Here is a 14821-nt window from a genome sequence, read left to right on the forward strand (position 1 = left end):
CAGGAAGAATTGCTACTCTCAATAAATCCGAGATTCTAATATTTTTTCACTCAAATTTTTATACACTCATTTTTTTTTCAAATTTAAAACATTTCAAAAAAAAAGTTTATATATTTTTGATATCACTTAGTGATTCATTAACAAGGTTTAATTACTATAAAAGTAATTATTTATACAAATTTGATAATTTTTATGTCAATTAATGTCATCGCAAGACACAAACAGTTCATAGCATGCCCGTTGCTCTGGCGGGTTTATGATCACCGTTCCAGAAATCATGAAAATCATCATTATGTAACAGAAAGTTCAGTTTGGAAAAATTATACTAAAGGAGGACTTTTCTTTTCCTTTGCTCGACCAACTTGTGGAACAACAAATCTTTGAAAAGAAATAAAAATTTGAAAATGATCTTGCTCTCTACTCTTTCTTTGACAATTCAATGCCCATATTTAACACTTAAATGCGTAGCTTTGCATGTATGACCAGGGCTGCAACTAGATGCTTGGCCACACGGGGTAAGCGCACATTTTGACGCCCCCTTGTGATGTTGAAGGAGTGGTTTCAGAATGAAATTTGCGCTCCGTCGGTTCTAGCGCCCAGGGCACGAGACCCGCCTGCTTCCCCCTACTTGCAACCTTGTGTGTAACAAGGGTCTTATAGATAGATGATCATTACTGCAGCATGTTCAAAGATAAAAATTCAAAATCAACTTTGCACATGAGATGAGGTCATTTTCTTTCGATTTTATAATTTAAATTGGCTGGCGAATGTACAGTTAACGACAAAAACGCTTTGTGTGTTCATTTCGCTAATTTGTTAAAATGTTTTGTTTGAATTTCTTTCGTTTTTTAACATTGAAGTTAGCGATCTGATTTTTTTTTCTTACTACAGTTTGAATGACAAAGAAGGTAATTATACATTTGGAATAATATTACCTCAAAACATCTGTTTCATGGACGATTTTTGAGGTTCTATACGGCAAATTTGAGACCCTGTATAAGCAGTATAATTTGATATATTAATTTTTAATGACCTTTCAGGCTTTGTATACATGACACCAACTATGAAAAAAATTATCAGCTTGCTCTAAAAAAAAAAGGAGCATTCAAGGGTTAACGTTGTTCAGCTGTAGTGTAACGAGAATGTGTACCAGAGGATACCGATTATGTTATCTCAAACTATGGATGAAGGTGTACCCTTCAAAATCTGAATCTTATTTTGCCGTCATTAAAAGTATGGAAAGTATCGGAAAGTACAAATTGTAATTTTTACGTTTATATGAAAATATATTTTTCTTGATAGCAAATAAGAATGATAAGCAAAATTTGAAAAACAGATTTGTTACAAAACTGTTCATTGACTGTTTTCCTAAATCAGATAGACAGATAGAACCGCCCTCAACCCCGGACTGAAAAAAAGCGCTTCCCACGCCGGGAATCGAACCCGGGCCTCCTGGGTGAGAGCCAGGTATCCTGACCACTAGACCACGTGGGATACACGCAAAATAGACTTTGGTCAGACATGGGTCACAAAATTCTGCTGTGACAAATAATACCAGAACGGTGGAATAATGCAGCAGCTAAGATCAATCATATATTGTAATTGTGGAATGATTCAAATTTGGGAAAGAGTTTCGTAACTGATGATAAAATTTTAATTACTAATAAAATTTATTAAGTAAAGTTGCAGTTTTTGAGCATTTTATGGATCCAAGATAGATTTATTGGAAAAAATTCGAATTTTTTTTCCCAGTGACTTTGGACTTCGAGTTAAACAAGTTCGAGTATATACTTCCTTCTCGTACCCCTCATCCCAATATCAACTAAGGCATTCCCTTTTCCAAGAGTGAGACCATTTATGCTATAATTGATTTATTGGTAAATTTATATACATTGTGTATATTTTTTTTCATAAGGACTATCTCCGGAACCCTTTGCGAGAGCCATGCTAACCCCCGTCTTGTGCAGACGCTACGGCAAGGGCGTAGCGAGGGGGGGGGGGGAAGGACTTGGGGGTCTGGTCCCCCCCCCCGAAATGTGAGAAAATGACCGAAAAAAGGGAAAAAGATGGCTAAATCCATTGTTGTGTCACTTTGGTCCCCCCCCGAATGAAATTTCTGGCTACGCCCCTGCGCTACGGGATAGTCCCACTAGATCAGGGGTTCTTTAACTTTGCGTTCCATCGACCATTTGAGACGATAAGATGAATGGAAATATTTGGTATATTATGATGTTCGCATTAATGCCCATTACCTCTTCCCTAAAAATGTTAATGATTTTCTTCCTCCAACCTCACTGACCCCTGAAATATTTTCAGCTCCCGAATTTGACTTGATGGGGCCGTAGGCTAAACCATATTGAGGAGAACTCCAGCTCCCCCCCTCCTTTGTCTGGGGTCGAAGAGCTTTGGTATATCATCAAATACAATAGATGTTGTTTGTAAACACATCAAAAAAATGATATGCGTTATTTTAAATGATAAATGTAATAACAATTCTTCATGGATTTACATCCCATAACAAATGCTTTTTCACACGCTTATATGAGCGAAATCATTGGTAATGTCATTGAAACCCAATTTTTGAGTTATCTCTCAGCTTCAATATACAAACATAGCTAAAGAGATGACAGTTTTTCTTGTCAAAAGAGTTGAGCGAACTGATTAATTTATCCTTTTTAATAAGACGAATGATTTTCCTTTAGAACAGGGGGTGATATTGTCAATTATGATTCAATGCTGTCTCAATATTTGGGAGAAAAAAAACCGTCTATTTTAAACCTCTAGCGTTATTTAACATTGTGTCACCGACCTGAACCAAAGATGAAAATTTTTTGCAGTTCATCTGTGAGCAACGAACAATTTGAAAATAGTGATTTGGGGGAAATTTTTTTAATTTTCCAAAGTTTTGCCAAATAAAGTTGAAAAATAATTGTGTCAAATTTATGCTTTTTTATAAATTTGGAGGCGCTTTAAAACATGGGCCCTGGGCAAATGCCCATCCGAAAATCGGTCCCTGAATCTTATCGGTCTTATAATTAGTTGGGATGTTTTATTTCTTCGCGATTATTTTGCTTTTACGGCTCTCTGTGGCCCCCTCCCCCCAATGAATGACCTGATATTGGTTCACTTAAATTTGATTTTGGGCTGGGGCACCGCGCGAGAATAATCTCGAGTCCCTTCGAGCACGGCCGACTAGACATTCATAATTGTAGACATAATTGTTTAGTGGGCTATGCTTCGAGAGACGAATAGAATTCGTTGTGTTATTTGAAATTTTTAGGGGGGGGGGGGGCAAACATTTTCATACTGAATTGAATACTGCCAACTTGTTTTATTGTTATGAACAAAAGTTCTCTTTTGTACTGGAAAAAGTGCGACGTCCTATTCACGGGAAGGCTCCGTGCGACCGTATCTACAACCGTCCCTGAAAACACCTTTACATGCATTAATCAGATATCGTTAAATTCGCTTGCCTCTGTAATAGTAATAGCCTTCAATAGATGGAGCCACCACATAAAGAGAACAATCACAAATCTTCCTATACTAAGATTATACATTTCCCATTTTCTGTAACACACACACGCACACACATATATATATATGTCCGGAATTCATTGCATTTCACGTGTTAGTTGCCATTTGGCCAAAAGTATATTGGAAGCAACTCCGGGTTTTGCCCCGCGTGATCCGGCCGGGCTATGGTCACTGACCAAACACATAAACAGTATGCGGAATTAAAATTTCTTTAAAGCTATTATAACAATCAATAATGTCCTAATTTCTGTGAAAATTAATGTATGGGATATAGACAAGCGTCTTGAATTTTTTTCGAAAAAATGGGCCATTTATTCGAAATACGGGACGTCTGAAGAAACCAAAATGGGTAGAAAGACAACAGAATGTTTTAAGTATATCCGAAGTATTCCATGGCTTTCTGTAGATATTTTGTTCTTTCACTAAAACCGTTTGTGCTGCGTCAACGAGATATCTCGTTCCTTAATCCTTTAGGGGGTACAGCATATTCTTAATTGAAAGAACACGTGAACACAGAAATTTAATTAATTCAATAGATTTGTTTAATTAGATGAAATGGTAAAATGAAAATAAAATATACAGTTTGCCTTGATTTTAATGTTATCTCTAAACACATAATATTTTTCAAAGTTGAATAGTTTTTAAATTTAATTTTATGCCCAACTTGGTGCGATTTTATAGATGTCTGAGCACGTGAAAATTCAGCGCAGCTCTCAAAAATGGCATCAAGGAAAATGAATTCTTTGTTGCTTAAAAATTATTTTACTTATATACAGTTGAATACCATTTTAACGAATACCGTTATAGCGAAAATCATGTTATGGGCGAAAAATCCCCACGTTTACATAGGGGCATTTTTAAATAATCTGGAATTCATTTATAACGAAATTTCGTCATAACGAAGTGATTTCTACGGTCTTTTGGAGTTCGTTATAACGGGATTCTATTTTAGTAATATTTTGGGCCTCAAAAGGGACTAAAAAATATACTTTCTAAAATACCAAAAAAATTGAGAAAAGAACATCGTACAATAGATTTTTTACCATGTATTTGCCCTTTGAAGTGAATCCTCTGTATAACGATACTCTGCGATCAAGAAAAATATCGTTGTAGAGAGATTATTGTTATATCGAGAGCATTATCATTAGACGCAGCCAAATTTATGCTGTTGATGGCATCTCTTCTGATATGGCGTTGCTATTTTACCCACAAAATTCATTTGTGAATGTTTATTCACCGCAAAAATTGCAATAAATTACTTGATATATATATAAAAACAAATATATTACTTGATATACAAAACTTGATACATATTTAAGTCAGTTTTTTCACCCGGTAAATTAATTTACCGCACAGCGCTTTTGTTTACTACACAGAAAAGACAAAACGCGAGGAGGAACTATCGATTATATAGTAATAGTATAGTATTAAATAACTTAAAAAATATATGAACTTAATTTTGAGGGGAATATAAAAAATATCGTCGCAGCCGTTTCGAAATTTCCTCAAAATTGTTGTAATACAGGGATTTGTCGTTGTAAAGGGTGTCGTTGTGTCGAGAGGGGTTTGATAGACTATAGGCGATTCCCCAAAGATCAGATAAAATATATTGTGTAGAGAGTGAAATAGAGATCAGATCGGCAAATTAGAGATTATCCCTTCTAATATCTTTTACTATAGTACTTTGACTACAATAGTTACTGCCCTTTACAATAGTTTACTATAATCTTTTACTATACGTTTATGCTATAATCTTTTATTATACTTTTACTATGGTATTTTACTATAATCTTTTACTGTTATATATTGTTTATCGTTGTATTCAGTAAGTACCCTTGTAGCGAGGTTTCAACCCCATCGAGGTGGACCAAAGAGGGTCGAGCGCCTCTTATTTTAGCTTGACAAGCCAAGATATTTTGCAAAGTTTATTTCCCAATTGAACACTTTTCCATATATTTTTACATTGCACCTGGTTAAAATCGGAAGAGAAATCCTACACTTAATTTCAAAAGATTTTGTAGTTAACAAGAGGTTTAGTGATTTCTGCTGTGCTGCTTGAAGAGTTAATGATTTAAATATTTCGATACATTCCTAGCCGAAGATCGGAATTCATCAGGAATCGATAAAACGTATTTTAAGGGAAATGCAAAATTCCATCGAAGAGAGAGGCGATAAAGAATGAGATTCGTGTTGGATCCGTTCCTTTTCATTTTACTGTACATACGTAGTACATATGGTACCCTTGAGGTCTGTTTTTCAATTCTTCCTACAAAAGATTTCACAATTTCCTGTTTCCTACTCAGTCCAAATAACGCTTGGTGCGTGGGAAATGGGAGAAAACAAACCCCAAGGAAATGCGATCGTGTAGCGATGGAGGTCTTCGTCTTGTCCAACTTCATTTCGCGTGTTTCTCTGTATTTCATTTTTTACTCACCTAAAATATTTTTCTTAGTTCTTGTTAATGTTTAATAAATATATTAAACAAAATATGTCTACATTTGTAGTTTGCGTTTTCCACGTATGCCATTCTTTTTTTCTCATAAGAGACTGATTAGGAAATATAATTTGTTTTCAAATCAGAGGATTCTTAAGAAATGTTTGTTATTGTATTCACCTGAGCATTAGTTTCGAGATCCAATATATATATAACCCTGATGGCCAGTATATTTTCTTATGTTTGCACATATCATCTCCACTATTATTTACACTCGACTTTTATTTTTCATAACTGCTGAGCTGGTTGCAATCCACTGAGCCACCATTAGAGTTATTAACTGTAGCCATTCGGCAAATTAGCGATTATCCCTTCTAATATATTTTACTATAGTACTTTTACTATAGACTTTTACAATAGTTTACTATAGACTTTTGCAATAGTTTACTATAGACTTTTACAATAGTTTACTATAGACATTTACAATAGTTTACTATAGACTTTTACAATAGTTTACTATAGACTTTTACAATAGTTTACTATAGAGTTTTACAATAGTTTACTATAAACTTTTACAATAGTTTACTATAGACATTTACAATAGTTTACTATAGACTTTTACAATAGTTTACTATAATCTTTTACTATATGTTTACTATACCTTTACTATAGGTTTTTACTATAATCTTTTACTATATTCTTACCAGGGCCGGAACTTAGGGGAACAGGGTAAGGGGGGAACTGTGTCCCGGGGTGAAAAATTTAGGGAGCGGCAGTTTTAGGTGGGAGCAAAGAATACCGTTACAAAATTGTCGAATTTTAAAGTTGTGAGGATGGCAAAACAATGTTTGCTCCGGATGACAAAAATCCTAGTCATGGGCCCTGCTTTTGCGGTAGTCTTTTATCATAGTTACTATAATATTTTACTATACTTTTACTATAGTCTTTTATCTTTTAGTATATTTTCTACGATCACGGACGAAACATTTCGCCCAAACACCAGTTGAATAAATTCACAATCCAGTTTTCTGTGTTCCTTTCTCCTCATCATAGTAATTTTCCATTATTTTAATAATCCATATTTGTAACCCTGTAAAAAAATTCCCCCACATATCATGTATCTTTTTAGTATATACATGTAAGAGCGAAACGTAAGAGTACGTAGGGTGAGGGTGACAGAGACATCTAGCGCATACTCTCATATCTACTTATTTCAAGCACTGGTTTTTTTTCCTTTTCTATTCATTTTTTTTTCTGTTTTTTTTCCGTTTCCCTTCTTTTTCTTTTTTCTAACATGCGGTTAGGTTAAGTGGATAAGGCTACCAGATTTATCGCTGAACCATCAAATATAGATAATATAAATTTGCTATTAAAACCTTGTACGTGAAGGGGTTAAAAATGAGTACTTTAAGAGCGAAGGGTACGGCGACGTTGATTGAGAGGCACTCGTTATTTGGCGACGTCTCAGTTTATTCGCTAAATCAGAGGCATGTTAACATCCCTCGGCTTTCTCCAGGCTCCCACGGGGGGATACCTAGTCTTGTGATGGTTATGGAAATTCTTTTATTCCATCAGTGGTAATTGATACAACAGAACGAGTGTTAAAATTGGGATTGTGTGCCATCTGTTGGTCTATTATCATTTACGAGCTTTTAGTTGATTGCTGCCGCTGTCTATGTTAGAGCCATTCAACATATATCTACGCTCCAAGGAAGTAATACTCTATCTCTTTCCATAGCTTAAGGGTAGAGCACTCGTCCGACAAAGGAGAGACCGGGGAACGAGTCTCCGTCGAGGCAGAGATGCATTTTCTTCCTAAACATCATCATCTCCAAATATTACCAGTCTTCCGAAAAACCTTGCATTTACAGTGCGGAGAAGATATCTTCCCTACATATTTCAAAATAGTCTGCATTACCATTGAAATTTACTTTTCACTTTATTTCAAAAACTAGAGCCTATCTGACAAAAACAATGCCAGATTCGAAAAAAATCAGCACCACCAAAATCCGTCCAAAAAAACACTGAAATATCTTTGAGAACAACATCAGTGTTAGGCCGGGATTACACTGTAAAAGTGCTTTTATAAAACTTGAAAAATACAACTAATAAGCTGATCGATTACATTCCAGCAAATGCAGCCGATCTGTTTATTGGATGTATTTTTCAAGTTTTGCAAAAGCAACGTTTACAAAACTTTTATAGTGCAATCCCGGCCTTAAGCAGTGCAATTTTTCTGAAAATAATTTAAATGTTGATTAAATCCGATCACCAAATATTGATCCTCTATTCTCAAAGGTTGTGAACACAATACATAAAACCTCTAACATGGAAACGGTCCATTTTTCTGTCCTTGATCGTAATTTACACCAATAACGTGATTTCGAAAGCAAAAAATACAAGCTCTGTGCTTATATTCATAGTAGATTTCAAGCCTCTAATCCTCTAATTTTTTTACTTATTACCGTAATTTATTCTTTTGAATGATTGGCCTCTTATTTTTACGTTAAATTCCGCTACTAGTGGTTTGATCGTTCTTTCTGGCGTTTCCCGTTTTTCTTTTGTATAATTTAACTGAGGGAAGGGCCCTAACACAAACTCATATGCACAGTCCTAAAAATGTCACGAAATCAGTGATTATAGCCTACGTGCTGTACAAGCTGTAGCATGAAATTGCTTTTTATGTTTTTCTCGCGTGATTATGTCTCATCGGGGTCACCAATCTCTCATGCATGAGCAACTGGCGACGAATACGATTTCTTTAGCTATATTTTGTCCTTATTGTTCCGCGAGTTTATTTGTCCAGTATGAATTGAATCTTTCATTGAAAATGCTGTGTATCGATCTGTGTTGCTGCTCGTAATTGCTATCGAATTTTAGGGAGAAAGAATAAAACGTGCAGTAACTGTTTATATAATTAGTTCTAATGACCGTAAGCGAGGAAAAAAAATCGACTGAAGTCACGGATTATTATTTTTACAGTCATTGTCCACGAATTTAAACGAATAAGATATTGTTCAGAATGAAAACCATTTTTTCTCCCTGAATATTTTGGGAATCATATGATTTATGTACTGGAAACATAACGTTGGATTTCTACATAATTGCGATTATTTTGTTTCTGTTTCTTCACCCTCATTAAAATCTTTCTATATCCGATTTTTAATTAAATTTCAATTCCAATAAAATTACACTTGGATAGAAAAAAATTTACAGGTTGTCCACAAATTCATAAGTAATTAAAAAAAATTCATAAAATCAAGGGAATTGGAGTTGAATGTGATTTGAAGAAAGTTATTCTCACGAAAAGGGATTTTTTTTTTCGGTACAGAAAAAATTAGCTCAATTTTTATCGATAGAGGGCACTGTAGGAAAGTTTGGCAGGAGTGACTGGATCCGAACCTTTCTTTAATCTCTTCTGCGTCCGAAACGTTTGTAAAGCATTAGTCGTCGATTCATGGCTGGGGTACTTCCCCAATAGTGCTTCATCCACCAATATCAACATCATTATGAGAACTTTATGTTTGCACTTTCAAGTAACATGGAAATTCAGAAATCGTACGCACCGCATTTAAAAAATTAGGATATTTGACATGCATATTTTCGGTGGTTTTCTTTCGTGCAACATCCTCTATCGCGAGAAATTCAGACTGAATTTTGTTTTCTGGGCAAAAAAAAAATCCTGTTTCTCGAGAATAACTTGTTTTGCAAACTGCTTTCAAATATACCGATTCCTTCCATTTTTATTAATTTTTAAGCTATTTACGAATTTATGGGACACACTGCATATCTGTGATGCGATTTTCGAAATGTGTGCATGAAAACGTTAATGGTGCATATATGTCAAATAAATGTAATAAACGGTTATTATGTATAGTAAAAACCGGTTATTATATTCGTGCTTACAAATGGTCTTGGTAAATTTGATAAATTTCATGAATTATAATAACTTTAACTGTGCCAAAATAACAGTTTCCAATGTCACAAAAAAAATCTTATGTTTAATTACAATGCCCACAAAACAGATACATATACAATGAAACCTCGGTACAATGATGTAACAATAAATTCCTTTACAATATGGTATTTTTTCAAATATTGTTTGGAACGCCCTATAGTCTGTAATGTTAAACTTGTCTTGATATAATGATATCATGACAAACTCCTCTATAACAATAATTTTAGGAGGATTTTCAAAAATATTCCATTATTTTCATTATTTTTACAGTTATTTTTGAATAATTCAAAAAATAAGAGATATTATAAGGAATAAAATCATTTATTCACTCTCAATATTTCGTTAACAATATGATTATATGTACTGGAGAAATAACGCTTAATTTCTATCTAATTTCGATTCACTTTGTTTTAAGGCATTAAAATTCTTTGTAGGTGAATTTCTGTTACGTTTCAAAGTTTTCTAAATTGAATTTGAATTTGAGTATTAGAAATGGATATCTGTTATACGATTTTTGAAAATTTGCATGAAATATTGATGATATATTAATAGATTATTCTTATCTTTCAAAAGTTGTGGTGCATAAAAATTTATAGAAATTATAACAGAATCAATTTGAATTAAAATAAAGATAAAAGCAAATATTTTAAATAAAAAATTACAGAAAAAAATCCATATACATATCTAAGTCTAAAATGTGACTAAATATAATTATAAAATGCTAATCAAATATTAAAAAATTAGTACTATTACGCAAATTAAAAAATATTAAGGAAATATAATTTTTAAATTTTCAGCCATGATCATCAAACTATTAATAAATATAAAATATTGAATTTACAAAATATTTTCCAAATGAAATTTGAGAATGAAAATTGAAACTTTCCAAATCCCTTTGGAAACGAAATAAAAGCTCAAACATAAATTTACATAAAATTTAATTCTAATAAATTACTGAAAATTTATTGATTAAGGGCACTAAATAAATATTCAAAACTCTTTCTTCAAAATTCTTCAAATCTTGGAAATTGTCATCGTAGAAAAAATTATAAAATATATGCGAAACACAAATGTATAATGTATGGAGAATTTGATATCCAAATATTTTATTTTAAAATAAAACCCTTCTCCAAACATGAATGAAATTTTTGAATATTTGATACCTTTCCATTTTTTCAACAGGAACTAATCCTCAGGGGAAAACTTTCAGATGAGCCACATTTCGCAAGAACGATCTTAGTTTTCTCGTGAAAGTTGTGGAGATATAGTTCCATTATTATTAATAATTTATCGGAAGATATGTAAGTGACGAATAAAACTCGTTCCATAACATCCGATAAAATCCCGTGAGCATTTTTAAATACTTTCACTTTTAGATATCTAAGTTTATATAATATTCCATTAAAGAACATGAATGTACGTTAATACAAATACAACGCCACAACCTGCAAAATGCCCAACGAGGTGGCTGAGAAAAATGAAACATGAATTTACATTAATTCAACATAAATTGACGGTAATTCAACATGAATTTACATTAATTCGTCATGCATTTATATTAATTCACTATGCATTTATATTAATTCATTATGCATTTATATGAATTTATCATGAAAATTTATTAATACAGCATAAATTTACATTTATAAGGGGACGTCGAGTCGGAGGTGCGTCTCTTTTCCGTAAGGTGGCGGAATATCCCCAATCACTTGATATTGGAGGGATGTCCAATTGATACACGAAACTACGGAACTTAACGAAGAAACCTTTATTTCGAAGCACACTCAAAACAGACAACCTTCCAGGACGGAAGCCACATTCCAACTCACGTTCTCTTCTCTTGGAAGATAGATTTTCTCTTCTCAACTTCTTTAACAACGTATAAACAAACAAAACGCATTAAGTGCTGTAAGGCCACAGAGAGTTAGTAAAAATGTCCATACTGAAAAAATAGATTCGTTACAATCTCCCCCTCTGGCTCCGACGACGTCTCGGCGAGGAGCCAGTAACAACCATCTTTCCTTTGGGAGTAGTTCCTGACGAACAGAACGGGAAGCTCCGGGCAACTGCTGACACTCTTGTCTCAGGTCGAAGTTCAGTTTTCGAGTCACACCGGTTCTGGGGACGTCGACCAGGGTTCGGATGCACTTTTGAAGGACGCCACTCTCTTGTGGTCCGGGTAACCACGGTTGTGGTCTCAGCATCTCGTAATGGAGTCAACTCCCCTTGGAATCGGTACTGCGTTAAGGGATTCAAGACGAGTTCTTGTTTCCTCCCGTTCAGGAAATCTTCAGATTCCTGAGTAGATTCAACGTTTTCAATGATCTTATCCAAAACATCATTCCCACTTTGGGACTCGCGGAGAGTCCGTGAACTCTTCTCCACTACAATGAAGTTCAACAGCTCACACTGCTTGGCTCCTTTACCAATTGGGCTGGATAGCTTATCAGTGTGGCTGCTTGGACAGTTACGGGCAATATGACCACGATTTTTACACTGATAACACACTATCGGATCCCAACATCTTCGGGCAACGTGTCCTCGTCGACCGCAGTTATAGCAAGCATGCCTTCCTCGCGAGGTCGAGCGAGAATTTGAAACACGACACTTTTCGTAGTCTTCTCTAGGGCCACCTTTACAGCGGTATACCCTGTCATTACCACTCTTGTTGATCTGGTGCTTGAGGAAAGGTCTTCCTCCCCCTAACTTGGAGCATCTATGGGATTCTTCTGAGAAGGAATAAAGTTCTCTCTGCTCGATGAAAGGTATCGGGCCTCCCCCTGGCTTGAAGCATCGCTTGAACTCCGCCGGGGATGAATCAAGTTCTCGTTGCTGAGAAGTAAGGTGGGTACCTTTATCTTCACGAAGTCGACACGAGGGTGACTCAGCAGGTAGTGCCAGGAGAGCACTGCTTTCAGATGGGCTTTCGACGAACGGATGTCGCTTCTCAGGAGCTTCAGAGAAGTACCACTTTCCTTGCTGAACATCCAGGACGATACCAGCATCACTGAGAAAGTCGGTACCGAGAAGGGTTCGGTTTTCTCTGGCCTGTGGTAGCACCATCATCTCGGTGGGAATCACTTTACCTTGGACGTTAATGTCCACAGTCGTAGTTAGGACTTCGGCTCTACGAGCATATCCATCGGCTAGTCTCATAACGATAGTCTTGCGGGAAAAGGGCAAACCATGTTCTTGTAGGAGATGATATAGCTTCCCCCCTGCCACCGAATGTGTGGCACCCGTGTTAGCACACACTGCTCCATGCTTATGACAGATCGTGACTTCGATAGCATTTCTTTGACGTCTCTCAGTTGAGAAACTGTAAAAGTCCAAGGCGTCGACACTAACTTCTGGGGTGTTCGTGGCAGGACTGCACGTTCGACATCGGGACTTGACGACACCAGGTTCTCCGCACCCGTAACATCTTAGGATATGACTGTTACTGGCATCTTTCGATTCCGTATTAGGATGGGATGATAAACTGTATAAGTCCAAAGCGTTGACACTGGGTCCTGGTCTATCCGTTGGAGGATTACACGTTCGGCATCGGGACTTGGTAACACCAGGTTCCCCACAACCATAACATCTTAAGACAGGATGACGTCCTGCATCTTCCGATTCCGGATTCGCACGTTGATCAGAATGAAAGTCTCTTTGTCGCACTGGGGACCTAGGGGGTTCATGTTGCTTTGACAACAACTTCTTCCTCTCGCATTGGATCTCGCTCTTTTTGTTTCGAAGGTTATCATAAGCATCAAGCTTCTCCACGATTTCATCAGGGGTAGTCCACTCACTCCAAACATCCAGAAAATGTTCTTTTACTTCGGGTGGAATCCTCTTCTTCATCTGATCCGAAATCATCAGATCTTTCAGCTCGTCAAAGTTGCTAATGTTCAGTTCGGACAGCCAGCCTTCGAAATAACTTTGGATCTCAAAGTGATAGTCCTTCCAGGTACTTCCAGGTGATTTTCTGTGAGTAGAGAAGAGCTGCCGGAACCTTTCCGCACTCAGCTTGAAACGGCGTAAGAGAACCTCCCAGGTGTGGTCGTAATCATGAGCCTTATCTTCAGGTTCTCGAGCAATGAGTTTAGCAACTTCATTCGGCAAAACTCCCAGCAGATATGCAACCCAGTTCACCTTCTCCACTTTCAAGAATTTTAGCTGTCTTTCAAACAACTTTAGGAATAGCGACATATCATCTTCACTCGGATTGAAATTCGGGATCAACCTCTTCACGTCGAACTTGGGCTGATCGATGAGAGCGACGGATGACTCTTCTGCCGGTTGCGAGAGTCGTTGAAACTCAAGCTGCAACCGCATCTTTTCAAGTTCAAACGAACGTTCTAGTGCGATTCGTTCTTTCTCTCTTTCTTCGGCTATTCTGGCTCGTTCCTTTTCTTCGGTGATTCTAGAGCGATTTTCCTCTCTCTCTCTCTTTCTTCGGCTATTCTGGCTCGTTCTTCTTCTCTTTCTCTTTCTCCGATAATAGTAGCCAGCAGGGCTTTCACGAATTCTTCCTCATAACCGGAGGACTTTGTTATTATATGCTTGAGATCTACTACACGCGAATCATTCGGAACTTCCTCTCCTAATTCTAGAGCGAGTAGGATCAAATCACGTTTCTTACCTTTGGCCAGGTAAGCCATTTCTTCTAGGCACTATCAGGAACCTCACAACCGAGTTCGAATGTCCGTTTCGTACTGCCTTGAGTTCGAGCCACGACGTTGGGGGCCAGTTTTATAAGGGGACGTCGAGTCGGAGGTGCGTCTCTTTTCCGTAAGGTGGCGGAATATCCCCAATCACTTGATATTGGAGGGATGTCCAATTGATACACGAAACTACGGAACTTAACGAAGAAACCTTTATTTCGAAGCACACTCAAAACAGACAACCTT

General features: G+C 36.4%; 1 protein-coding gene and 1 non-coding gene across 2 annotated transcripts in view; both read right to left on the reverse strand.

The window, feature by feature from the left end:
- LOC149088139 (agrin-like) overlaps positions 1-14821 on the reverse strand; it is a 344527-nt gene that overhangs the window by 276550 nt on the left and 53156 nt on the right. The window lies entirely within an intron of this gene.
- Positions 1423-1494, reverse strand: TRNAE-CUC (transfer RNA glutamic acid (anticodon CUC)). The gene has a single exon. It is a non-coding gene; the product is annotated as a tRNA-Glu (tRNA).

The sequence above is a fragment of the Pholcus phalangioides genome, unplaced genomic scaffold (assembly GCF_987345545.1).
Source record: "Pholcus phalangioides strain wild (caught in Gottingen) unplaced genomic scaffold, Ppha-v1.0 ptg000003l_1, whole genome shotgun sequence".
Classification (NCBI taxonomy): domain Eukaryota; kingdom Metazoa; phylum Arthropoda; class Arachnida; order Araneae; family Pholcidae; genus Pholcus; species Pholcus phalangioides.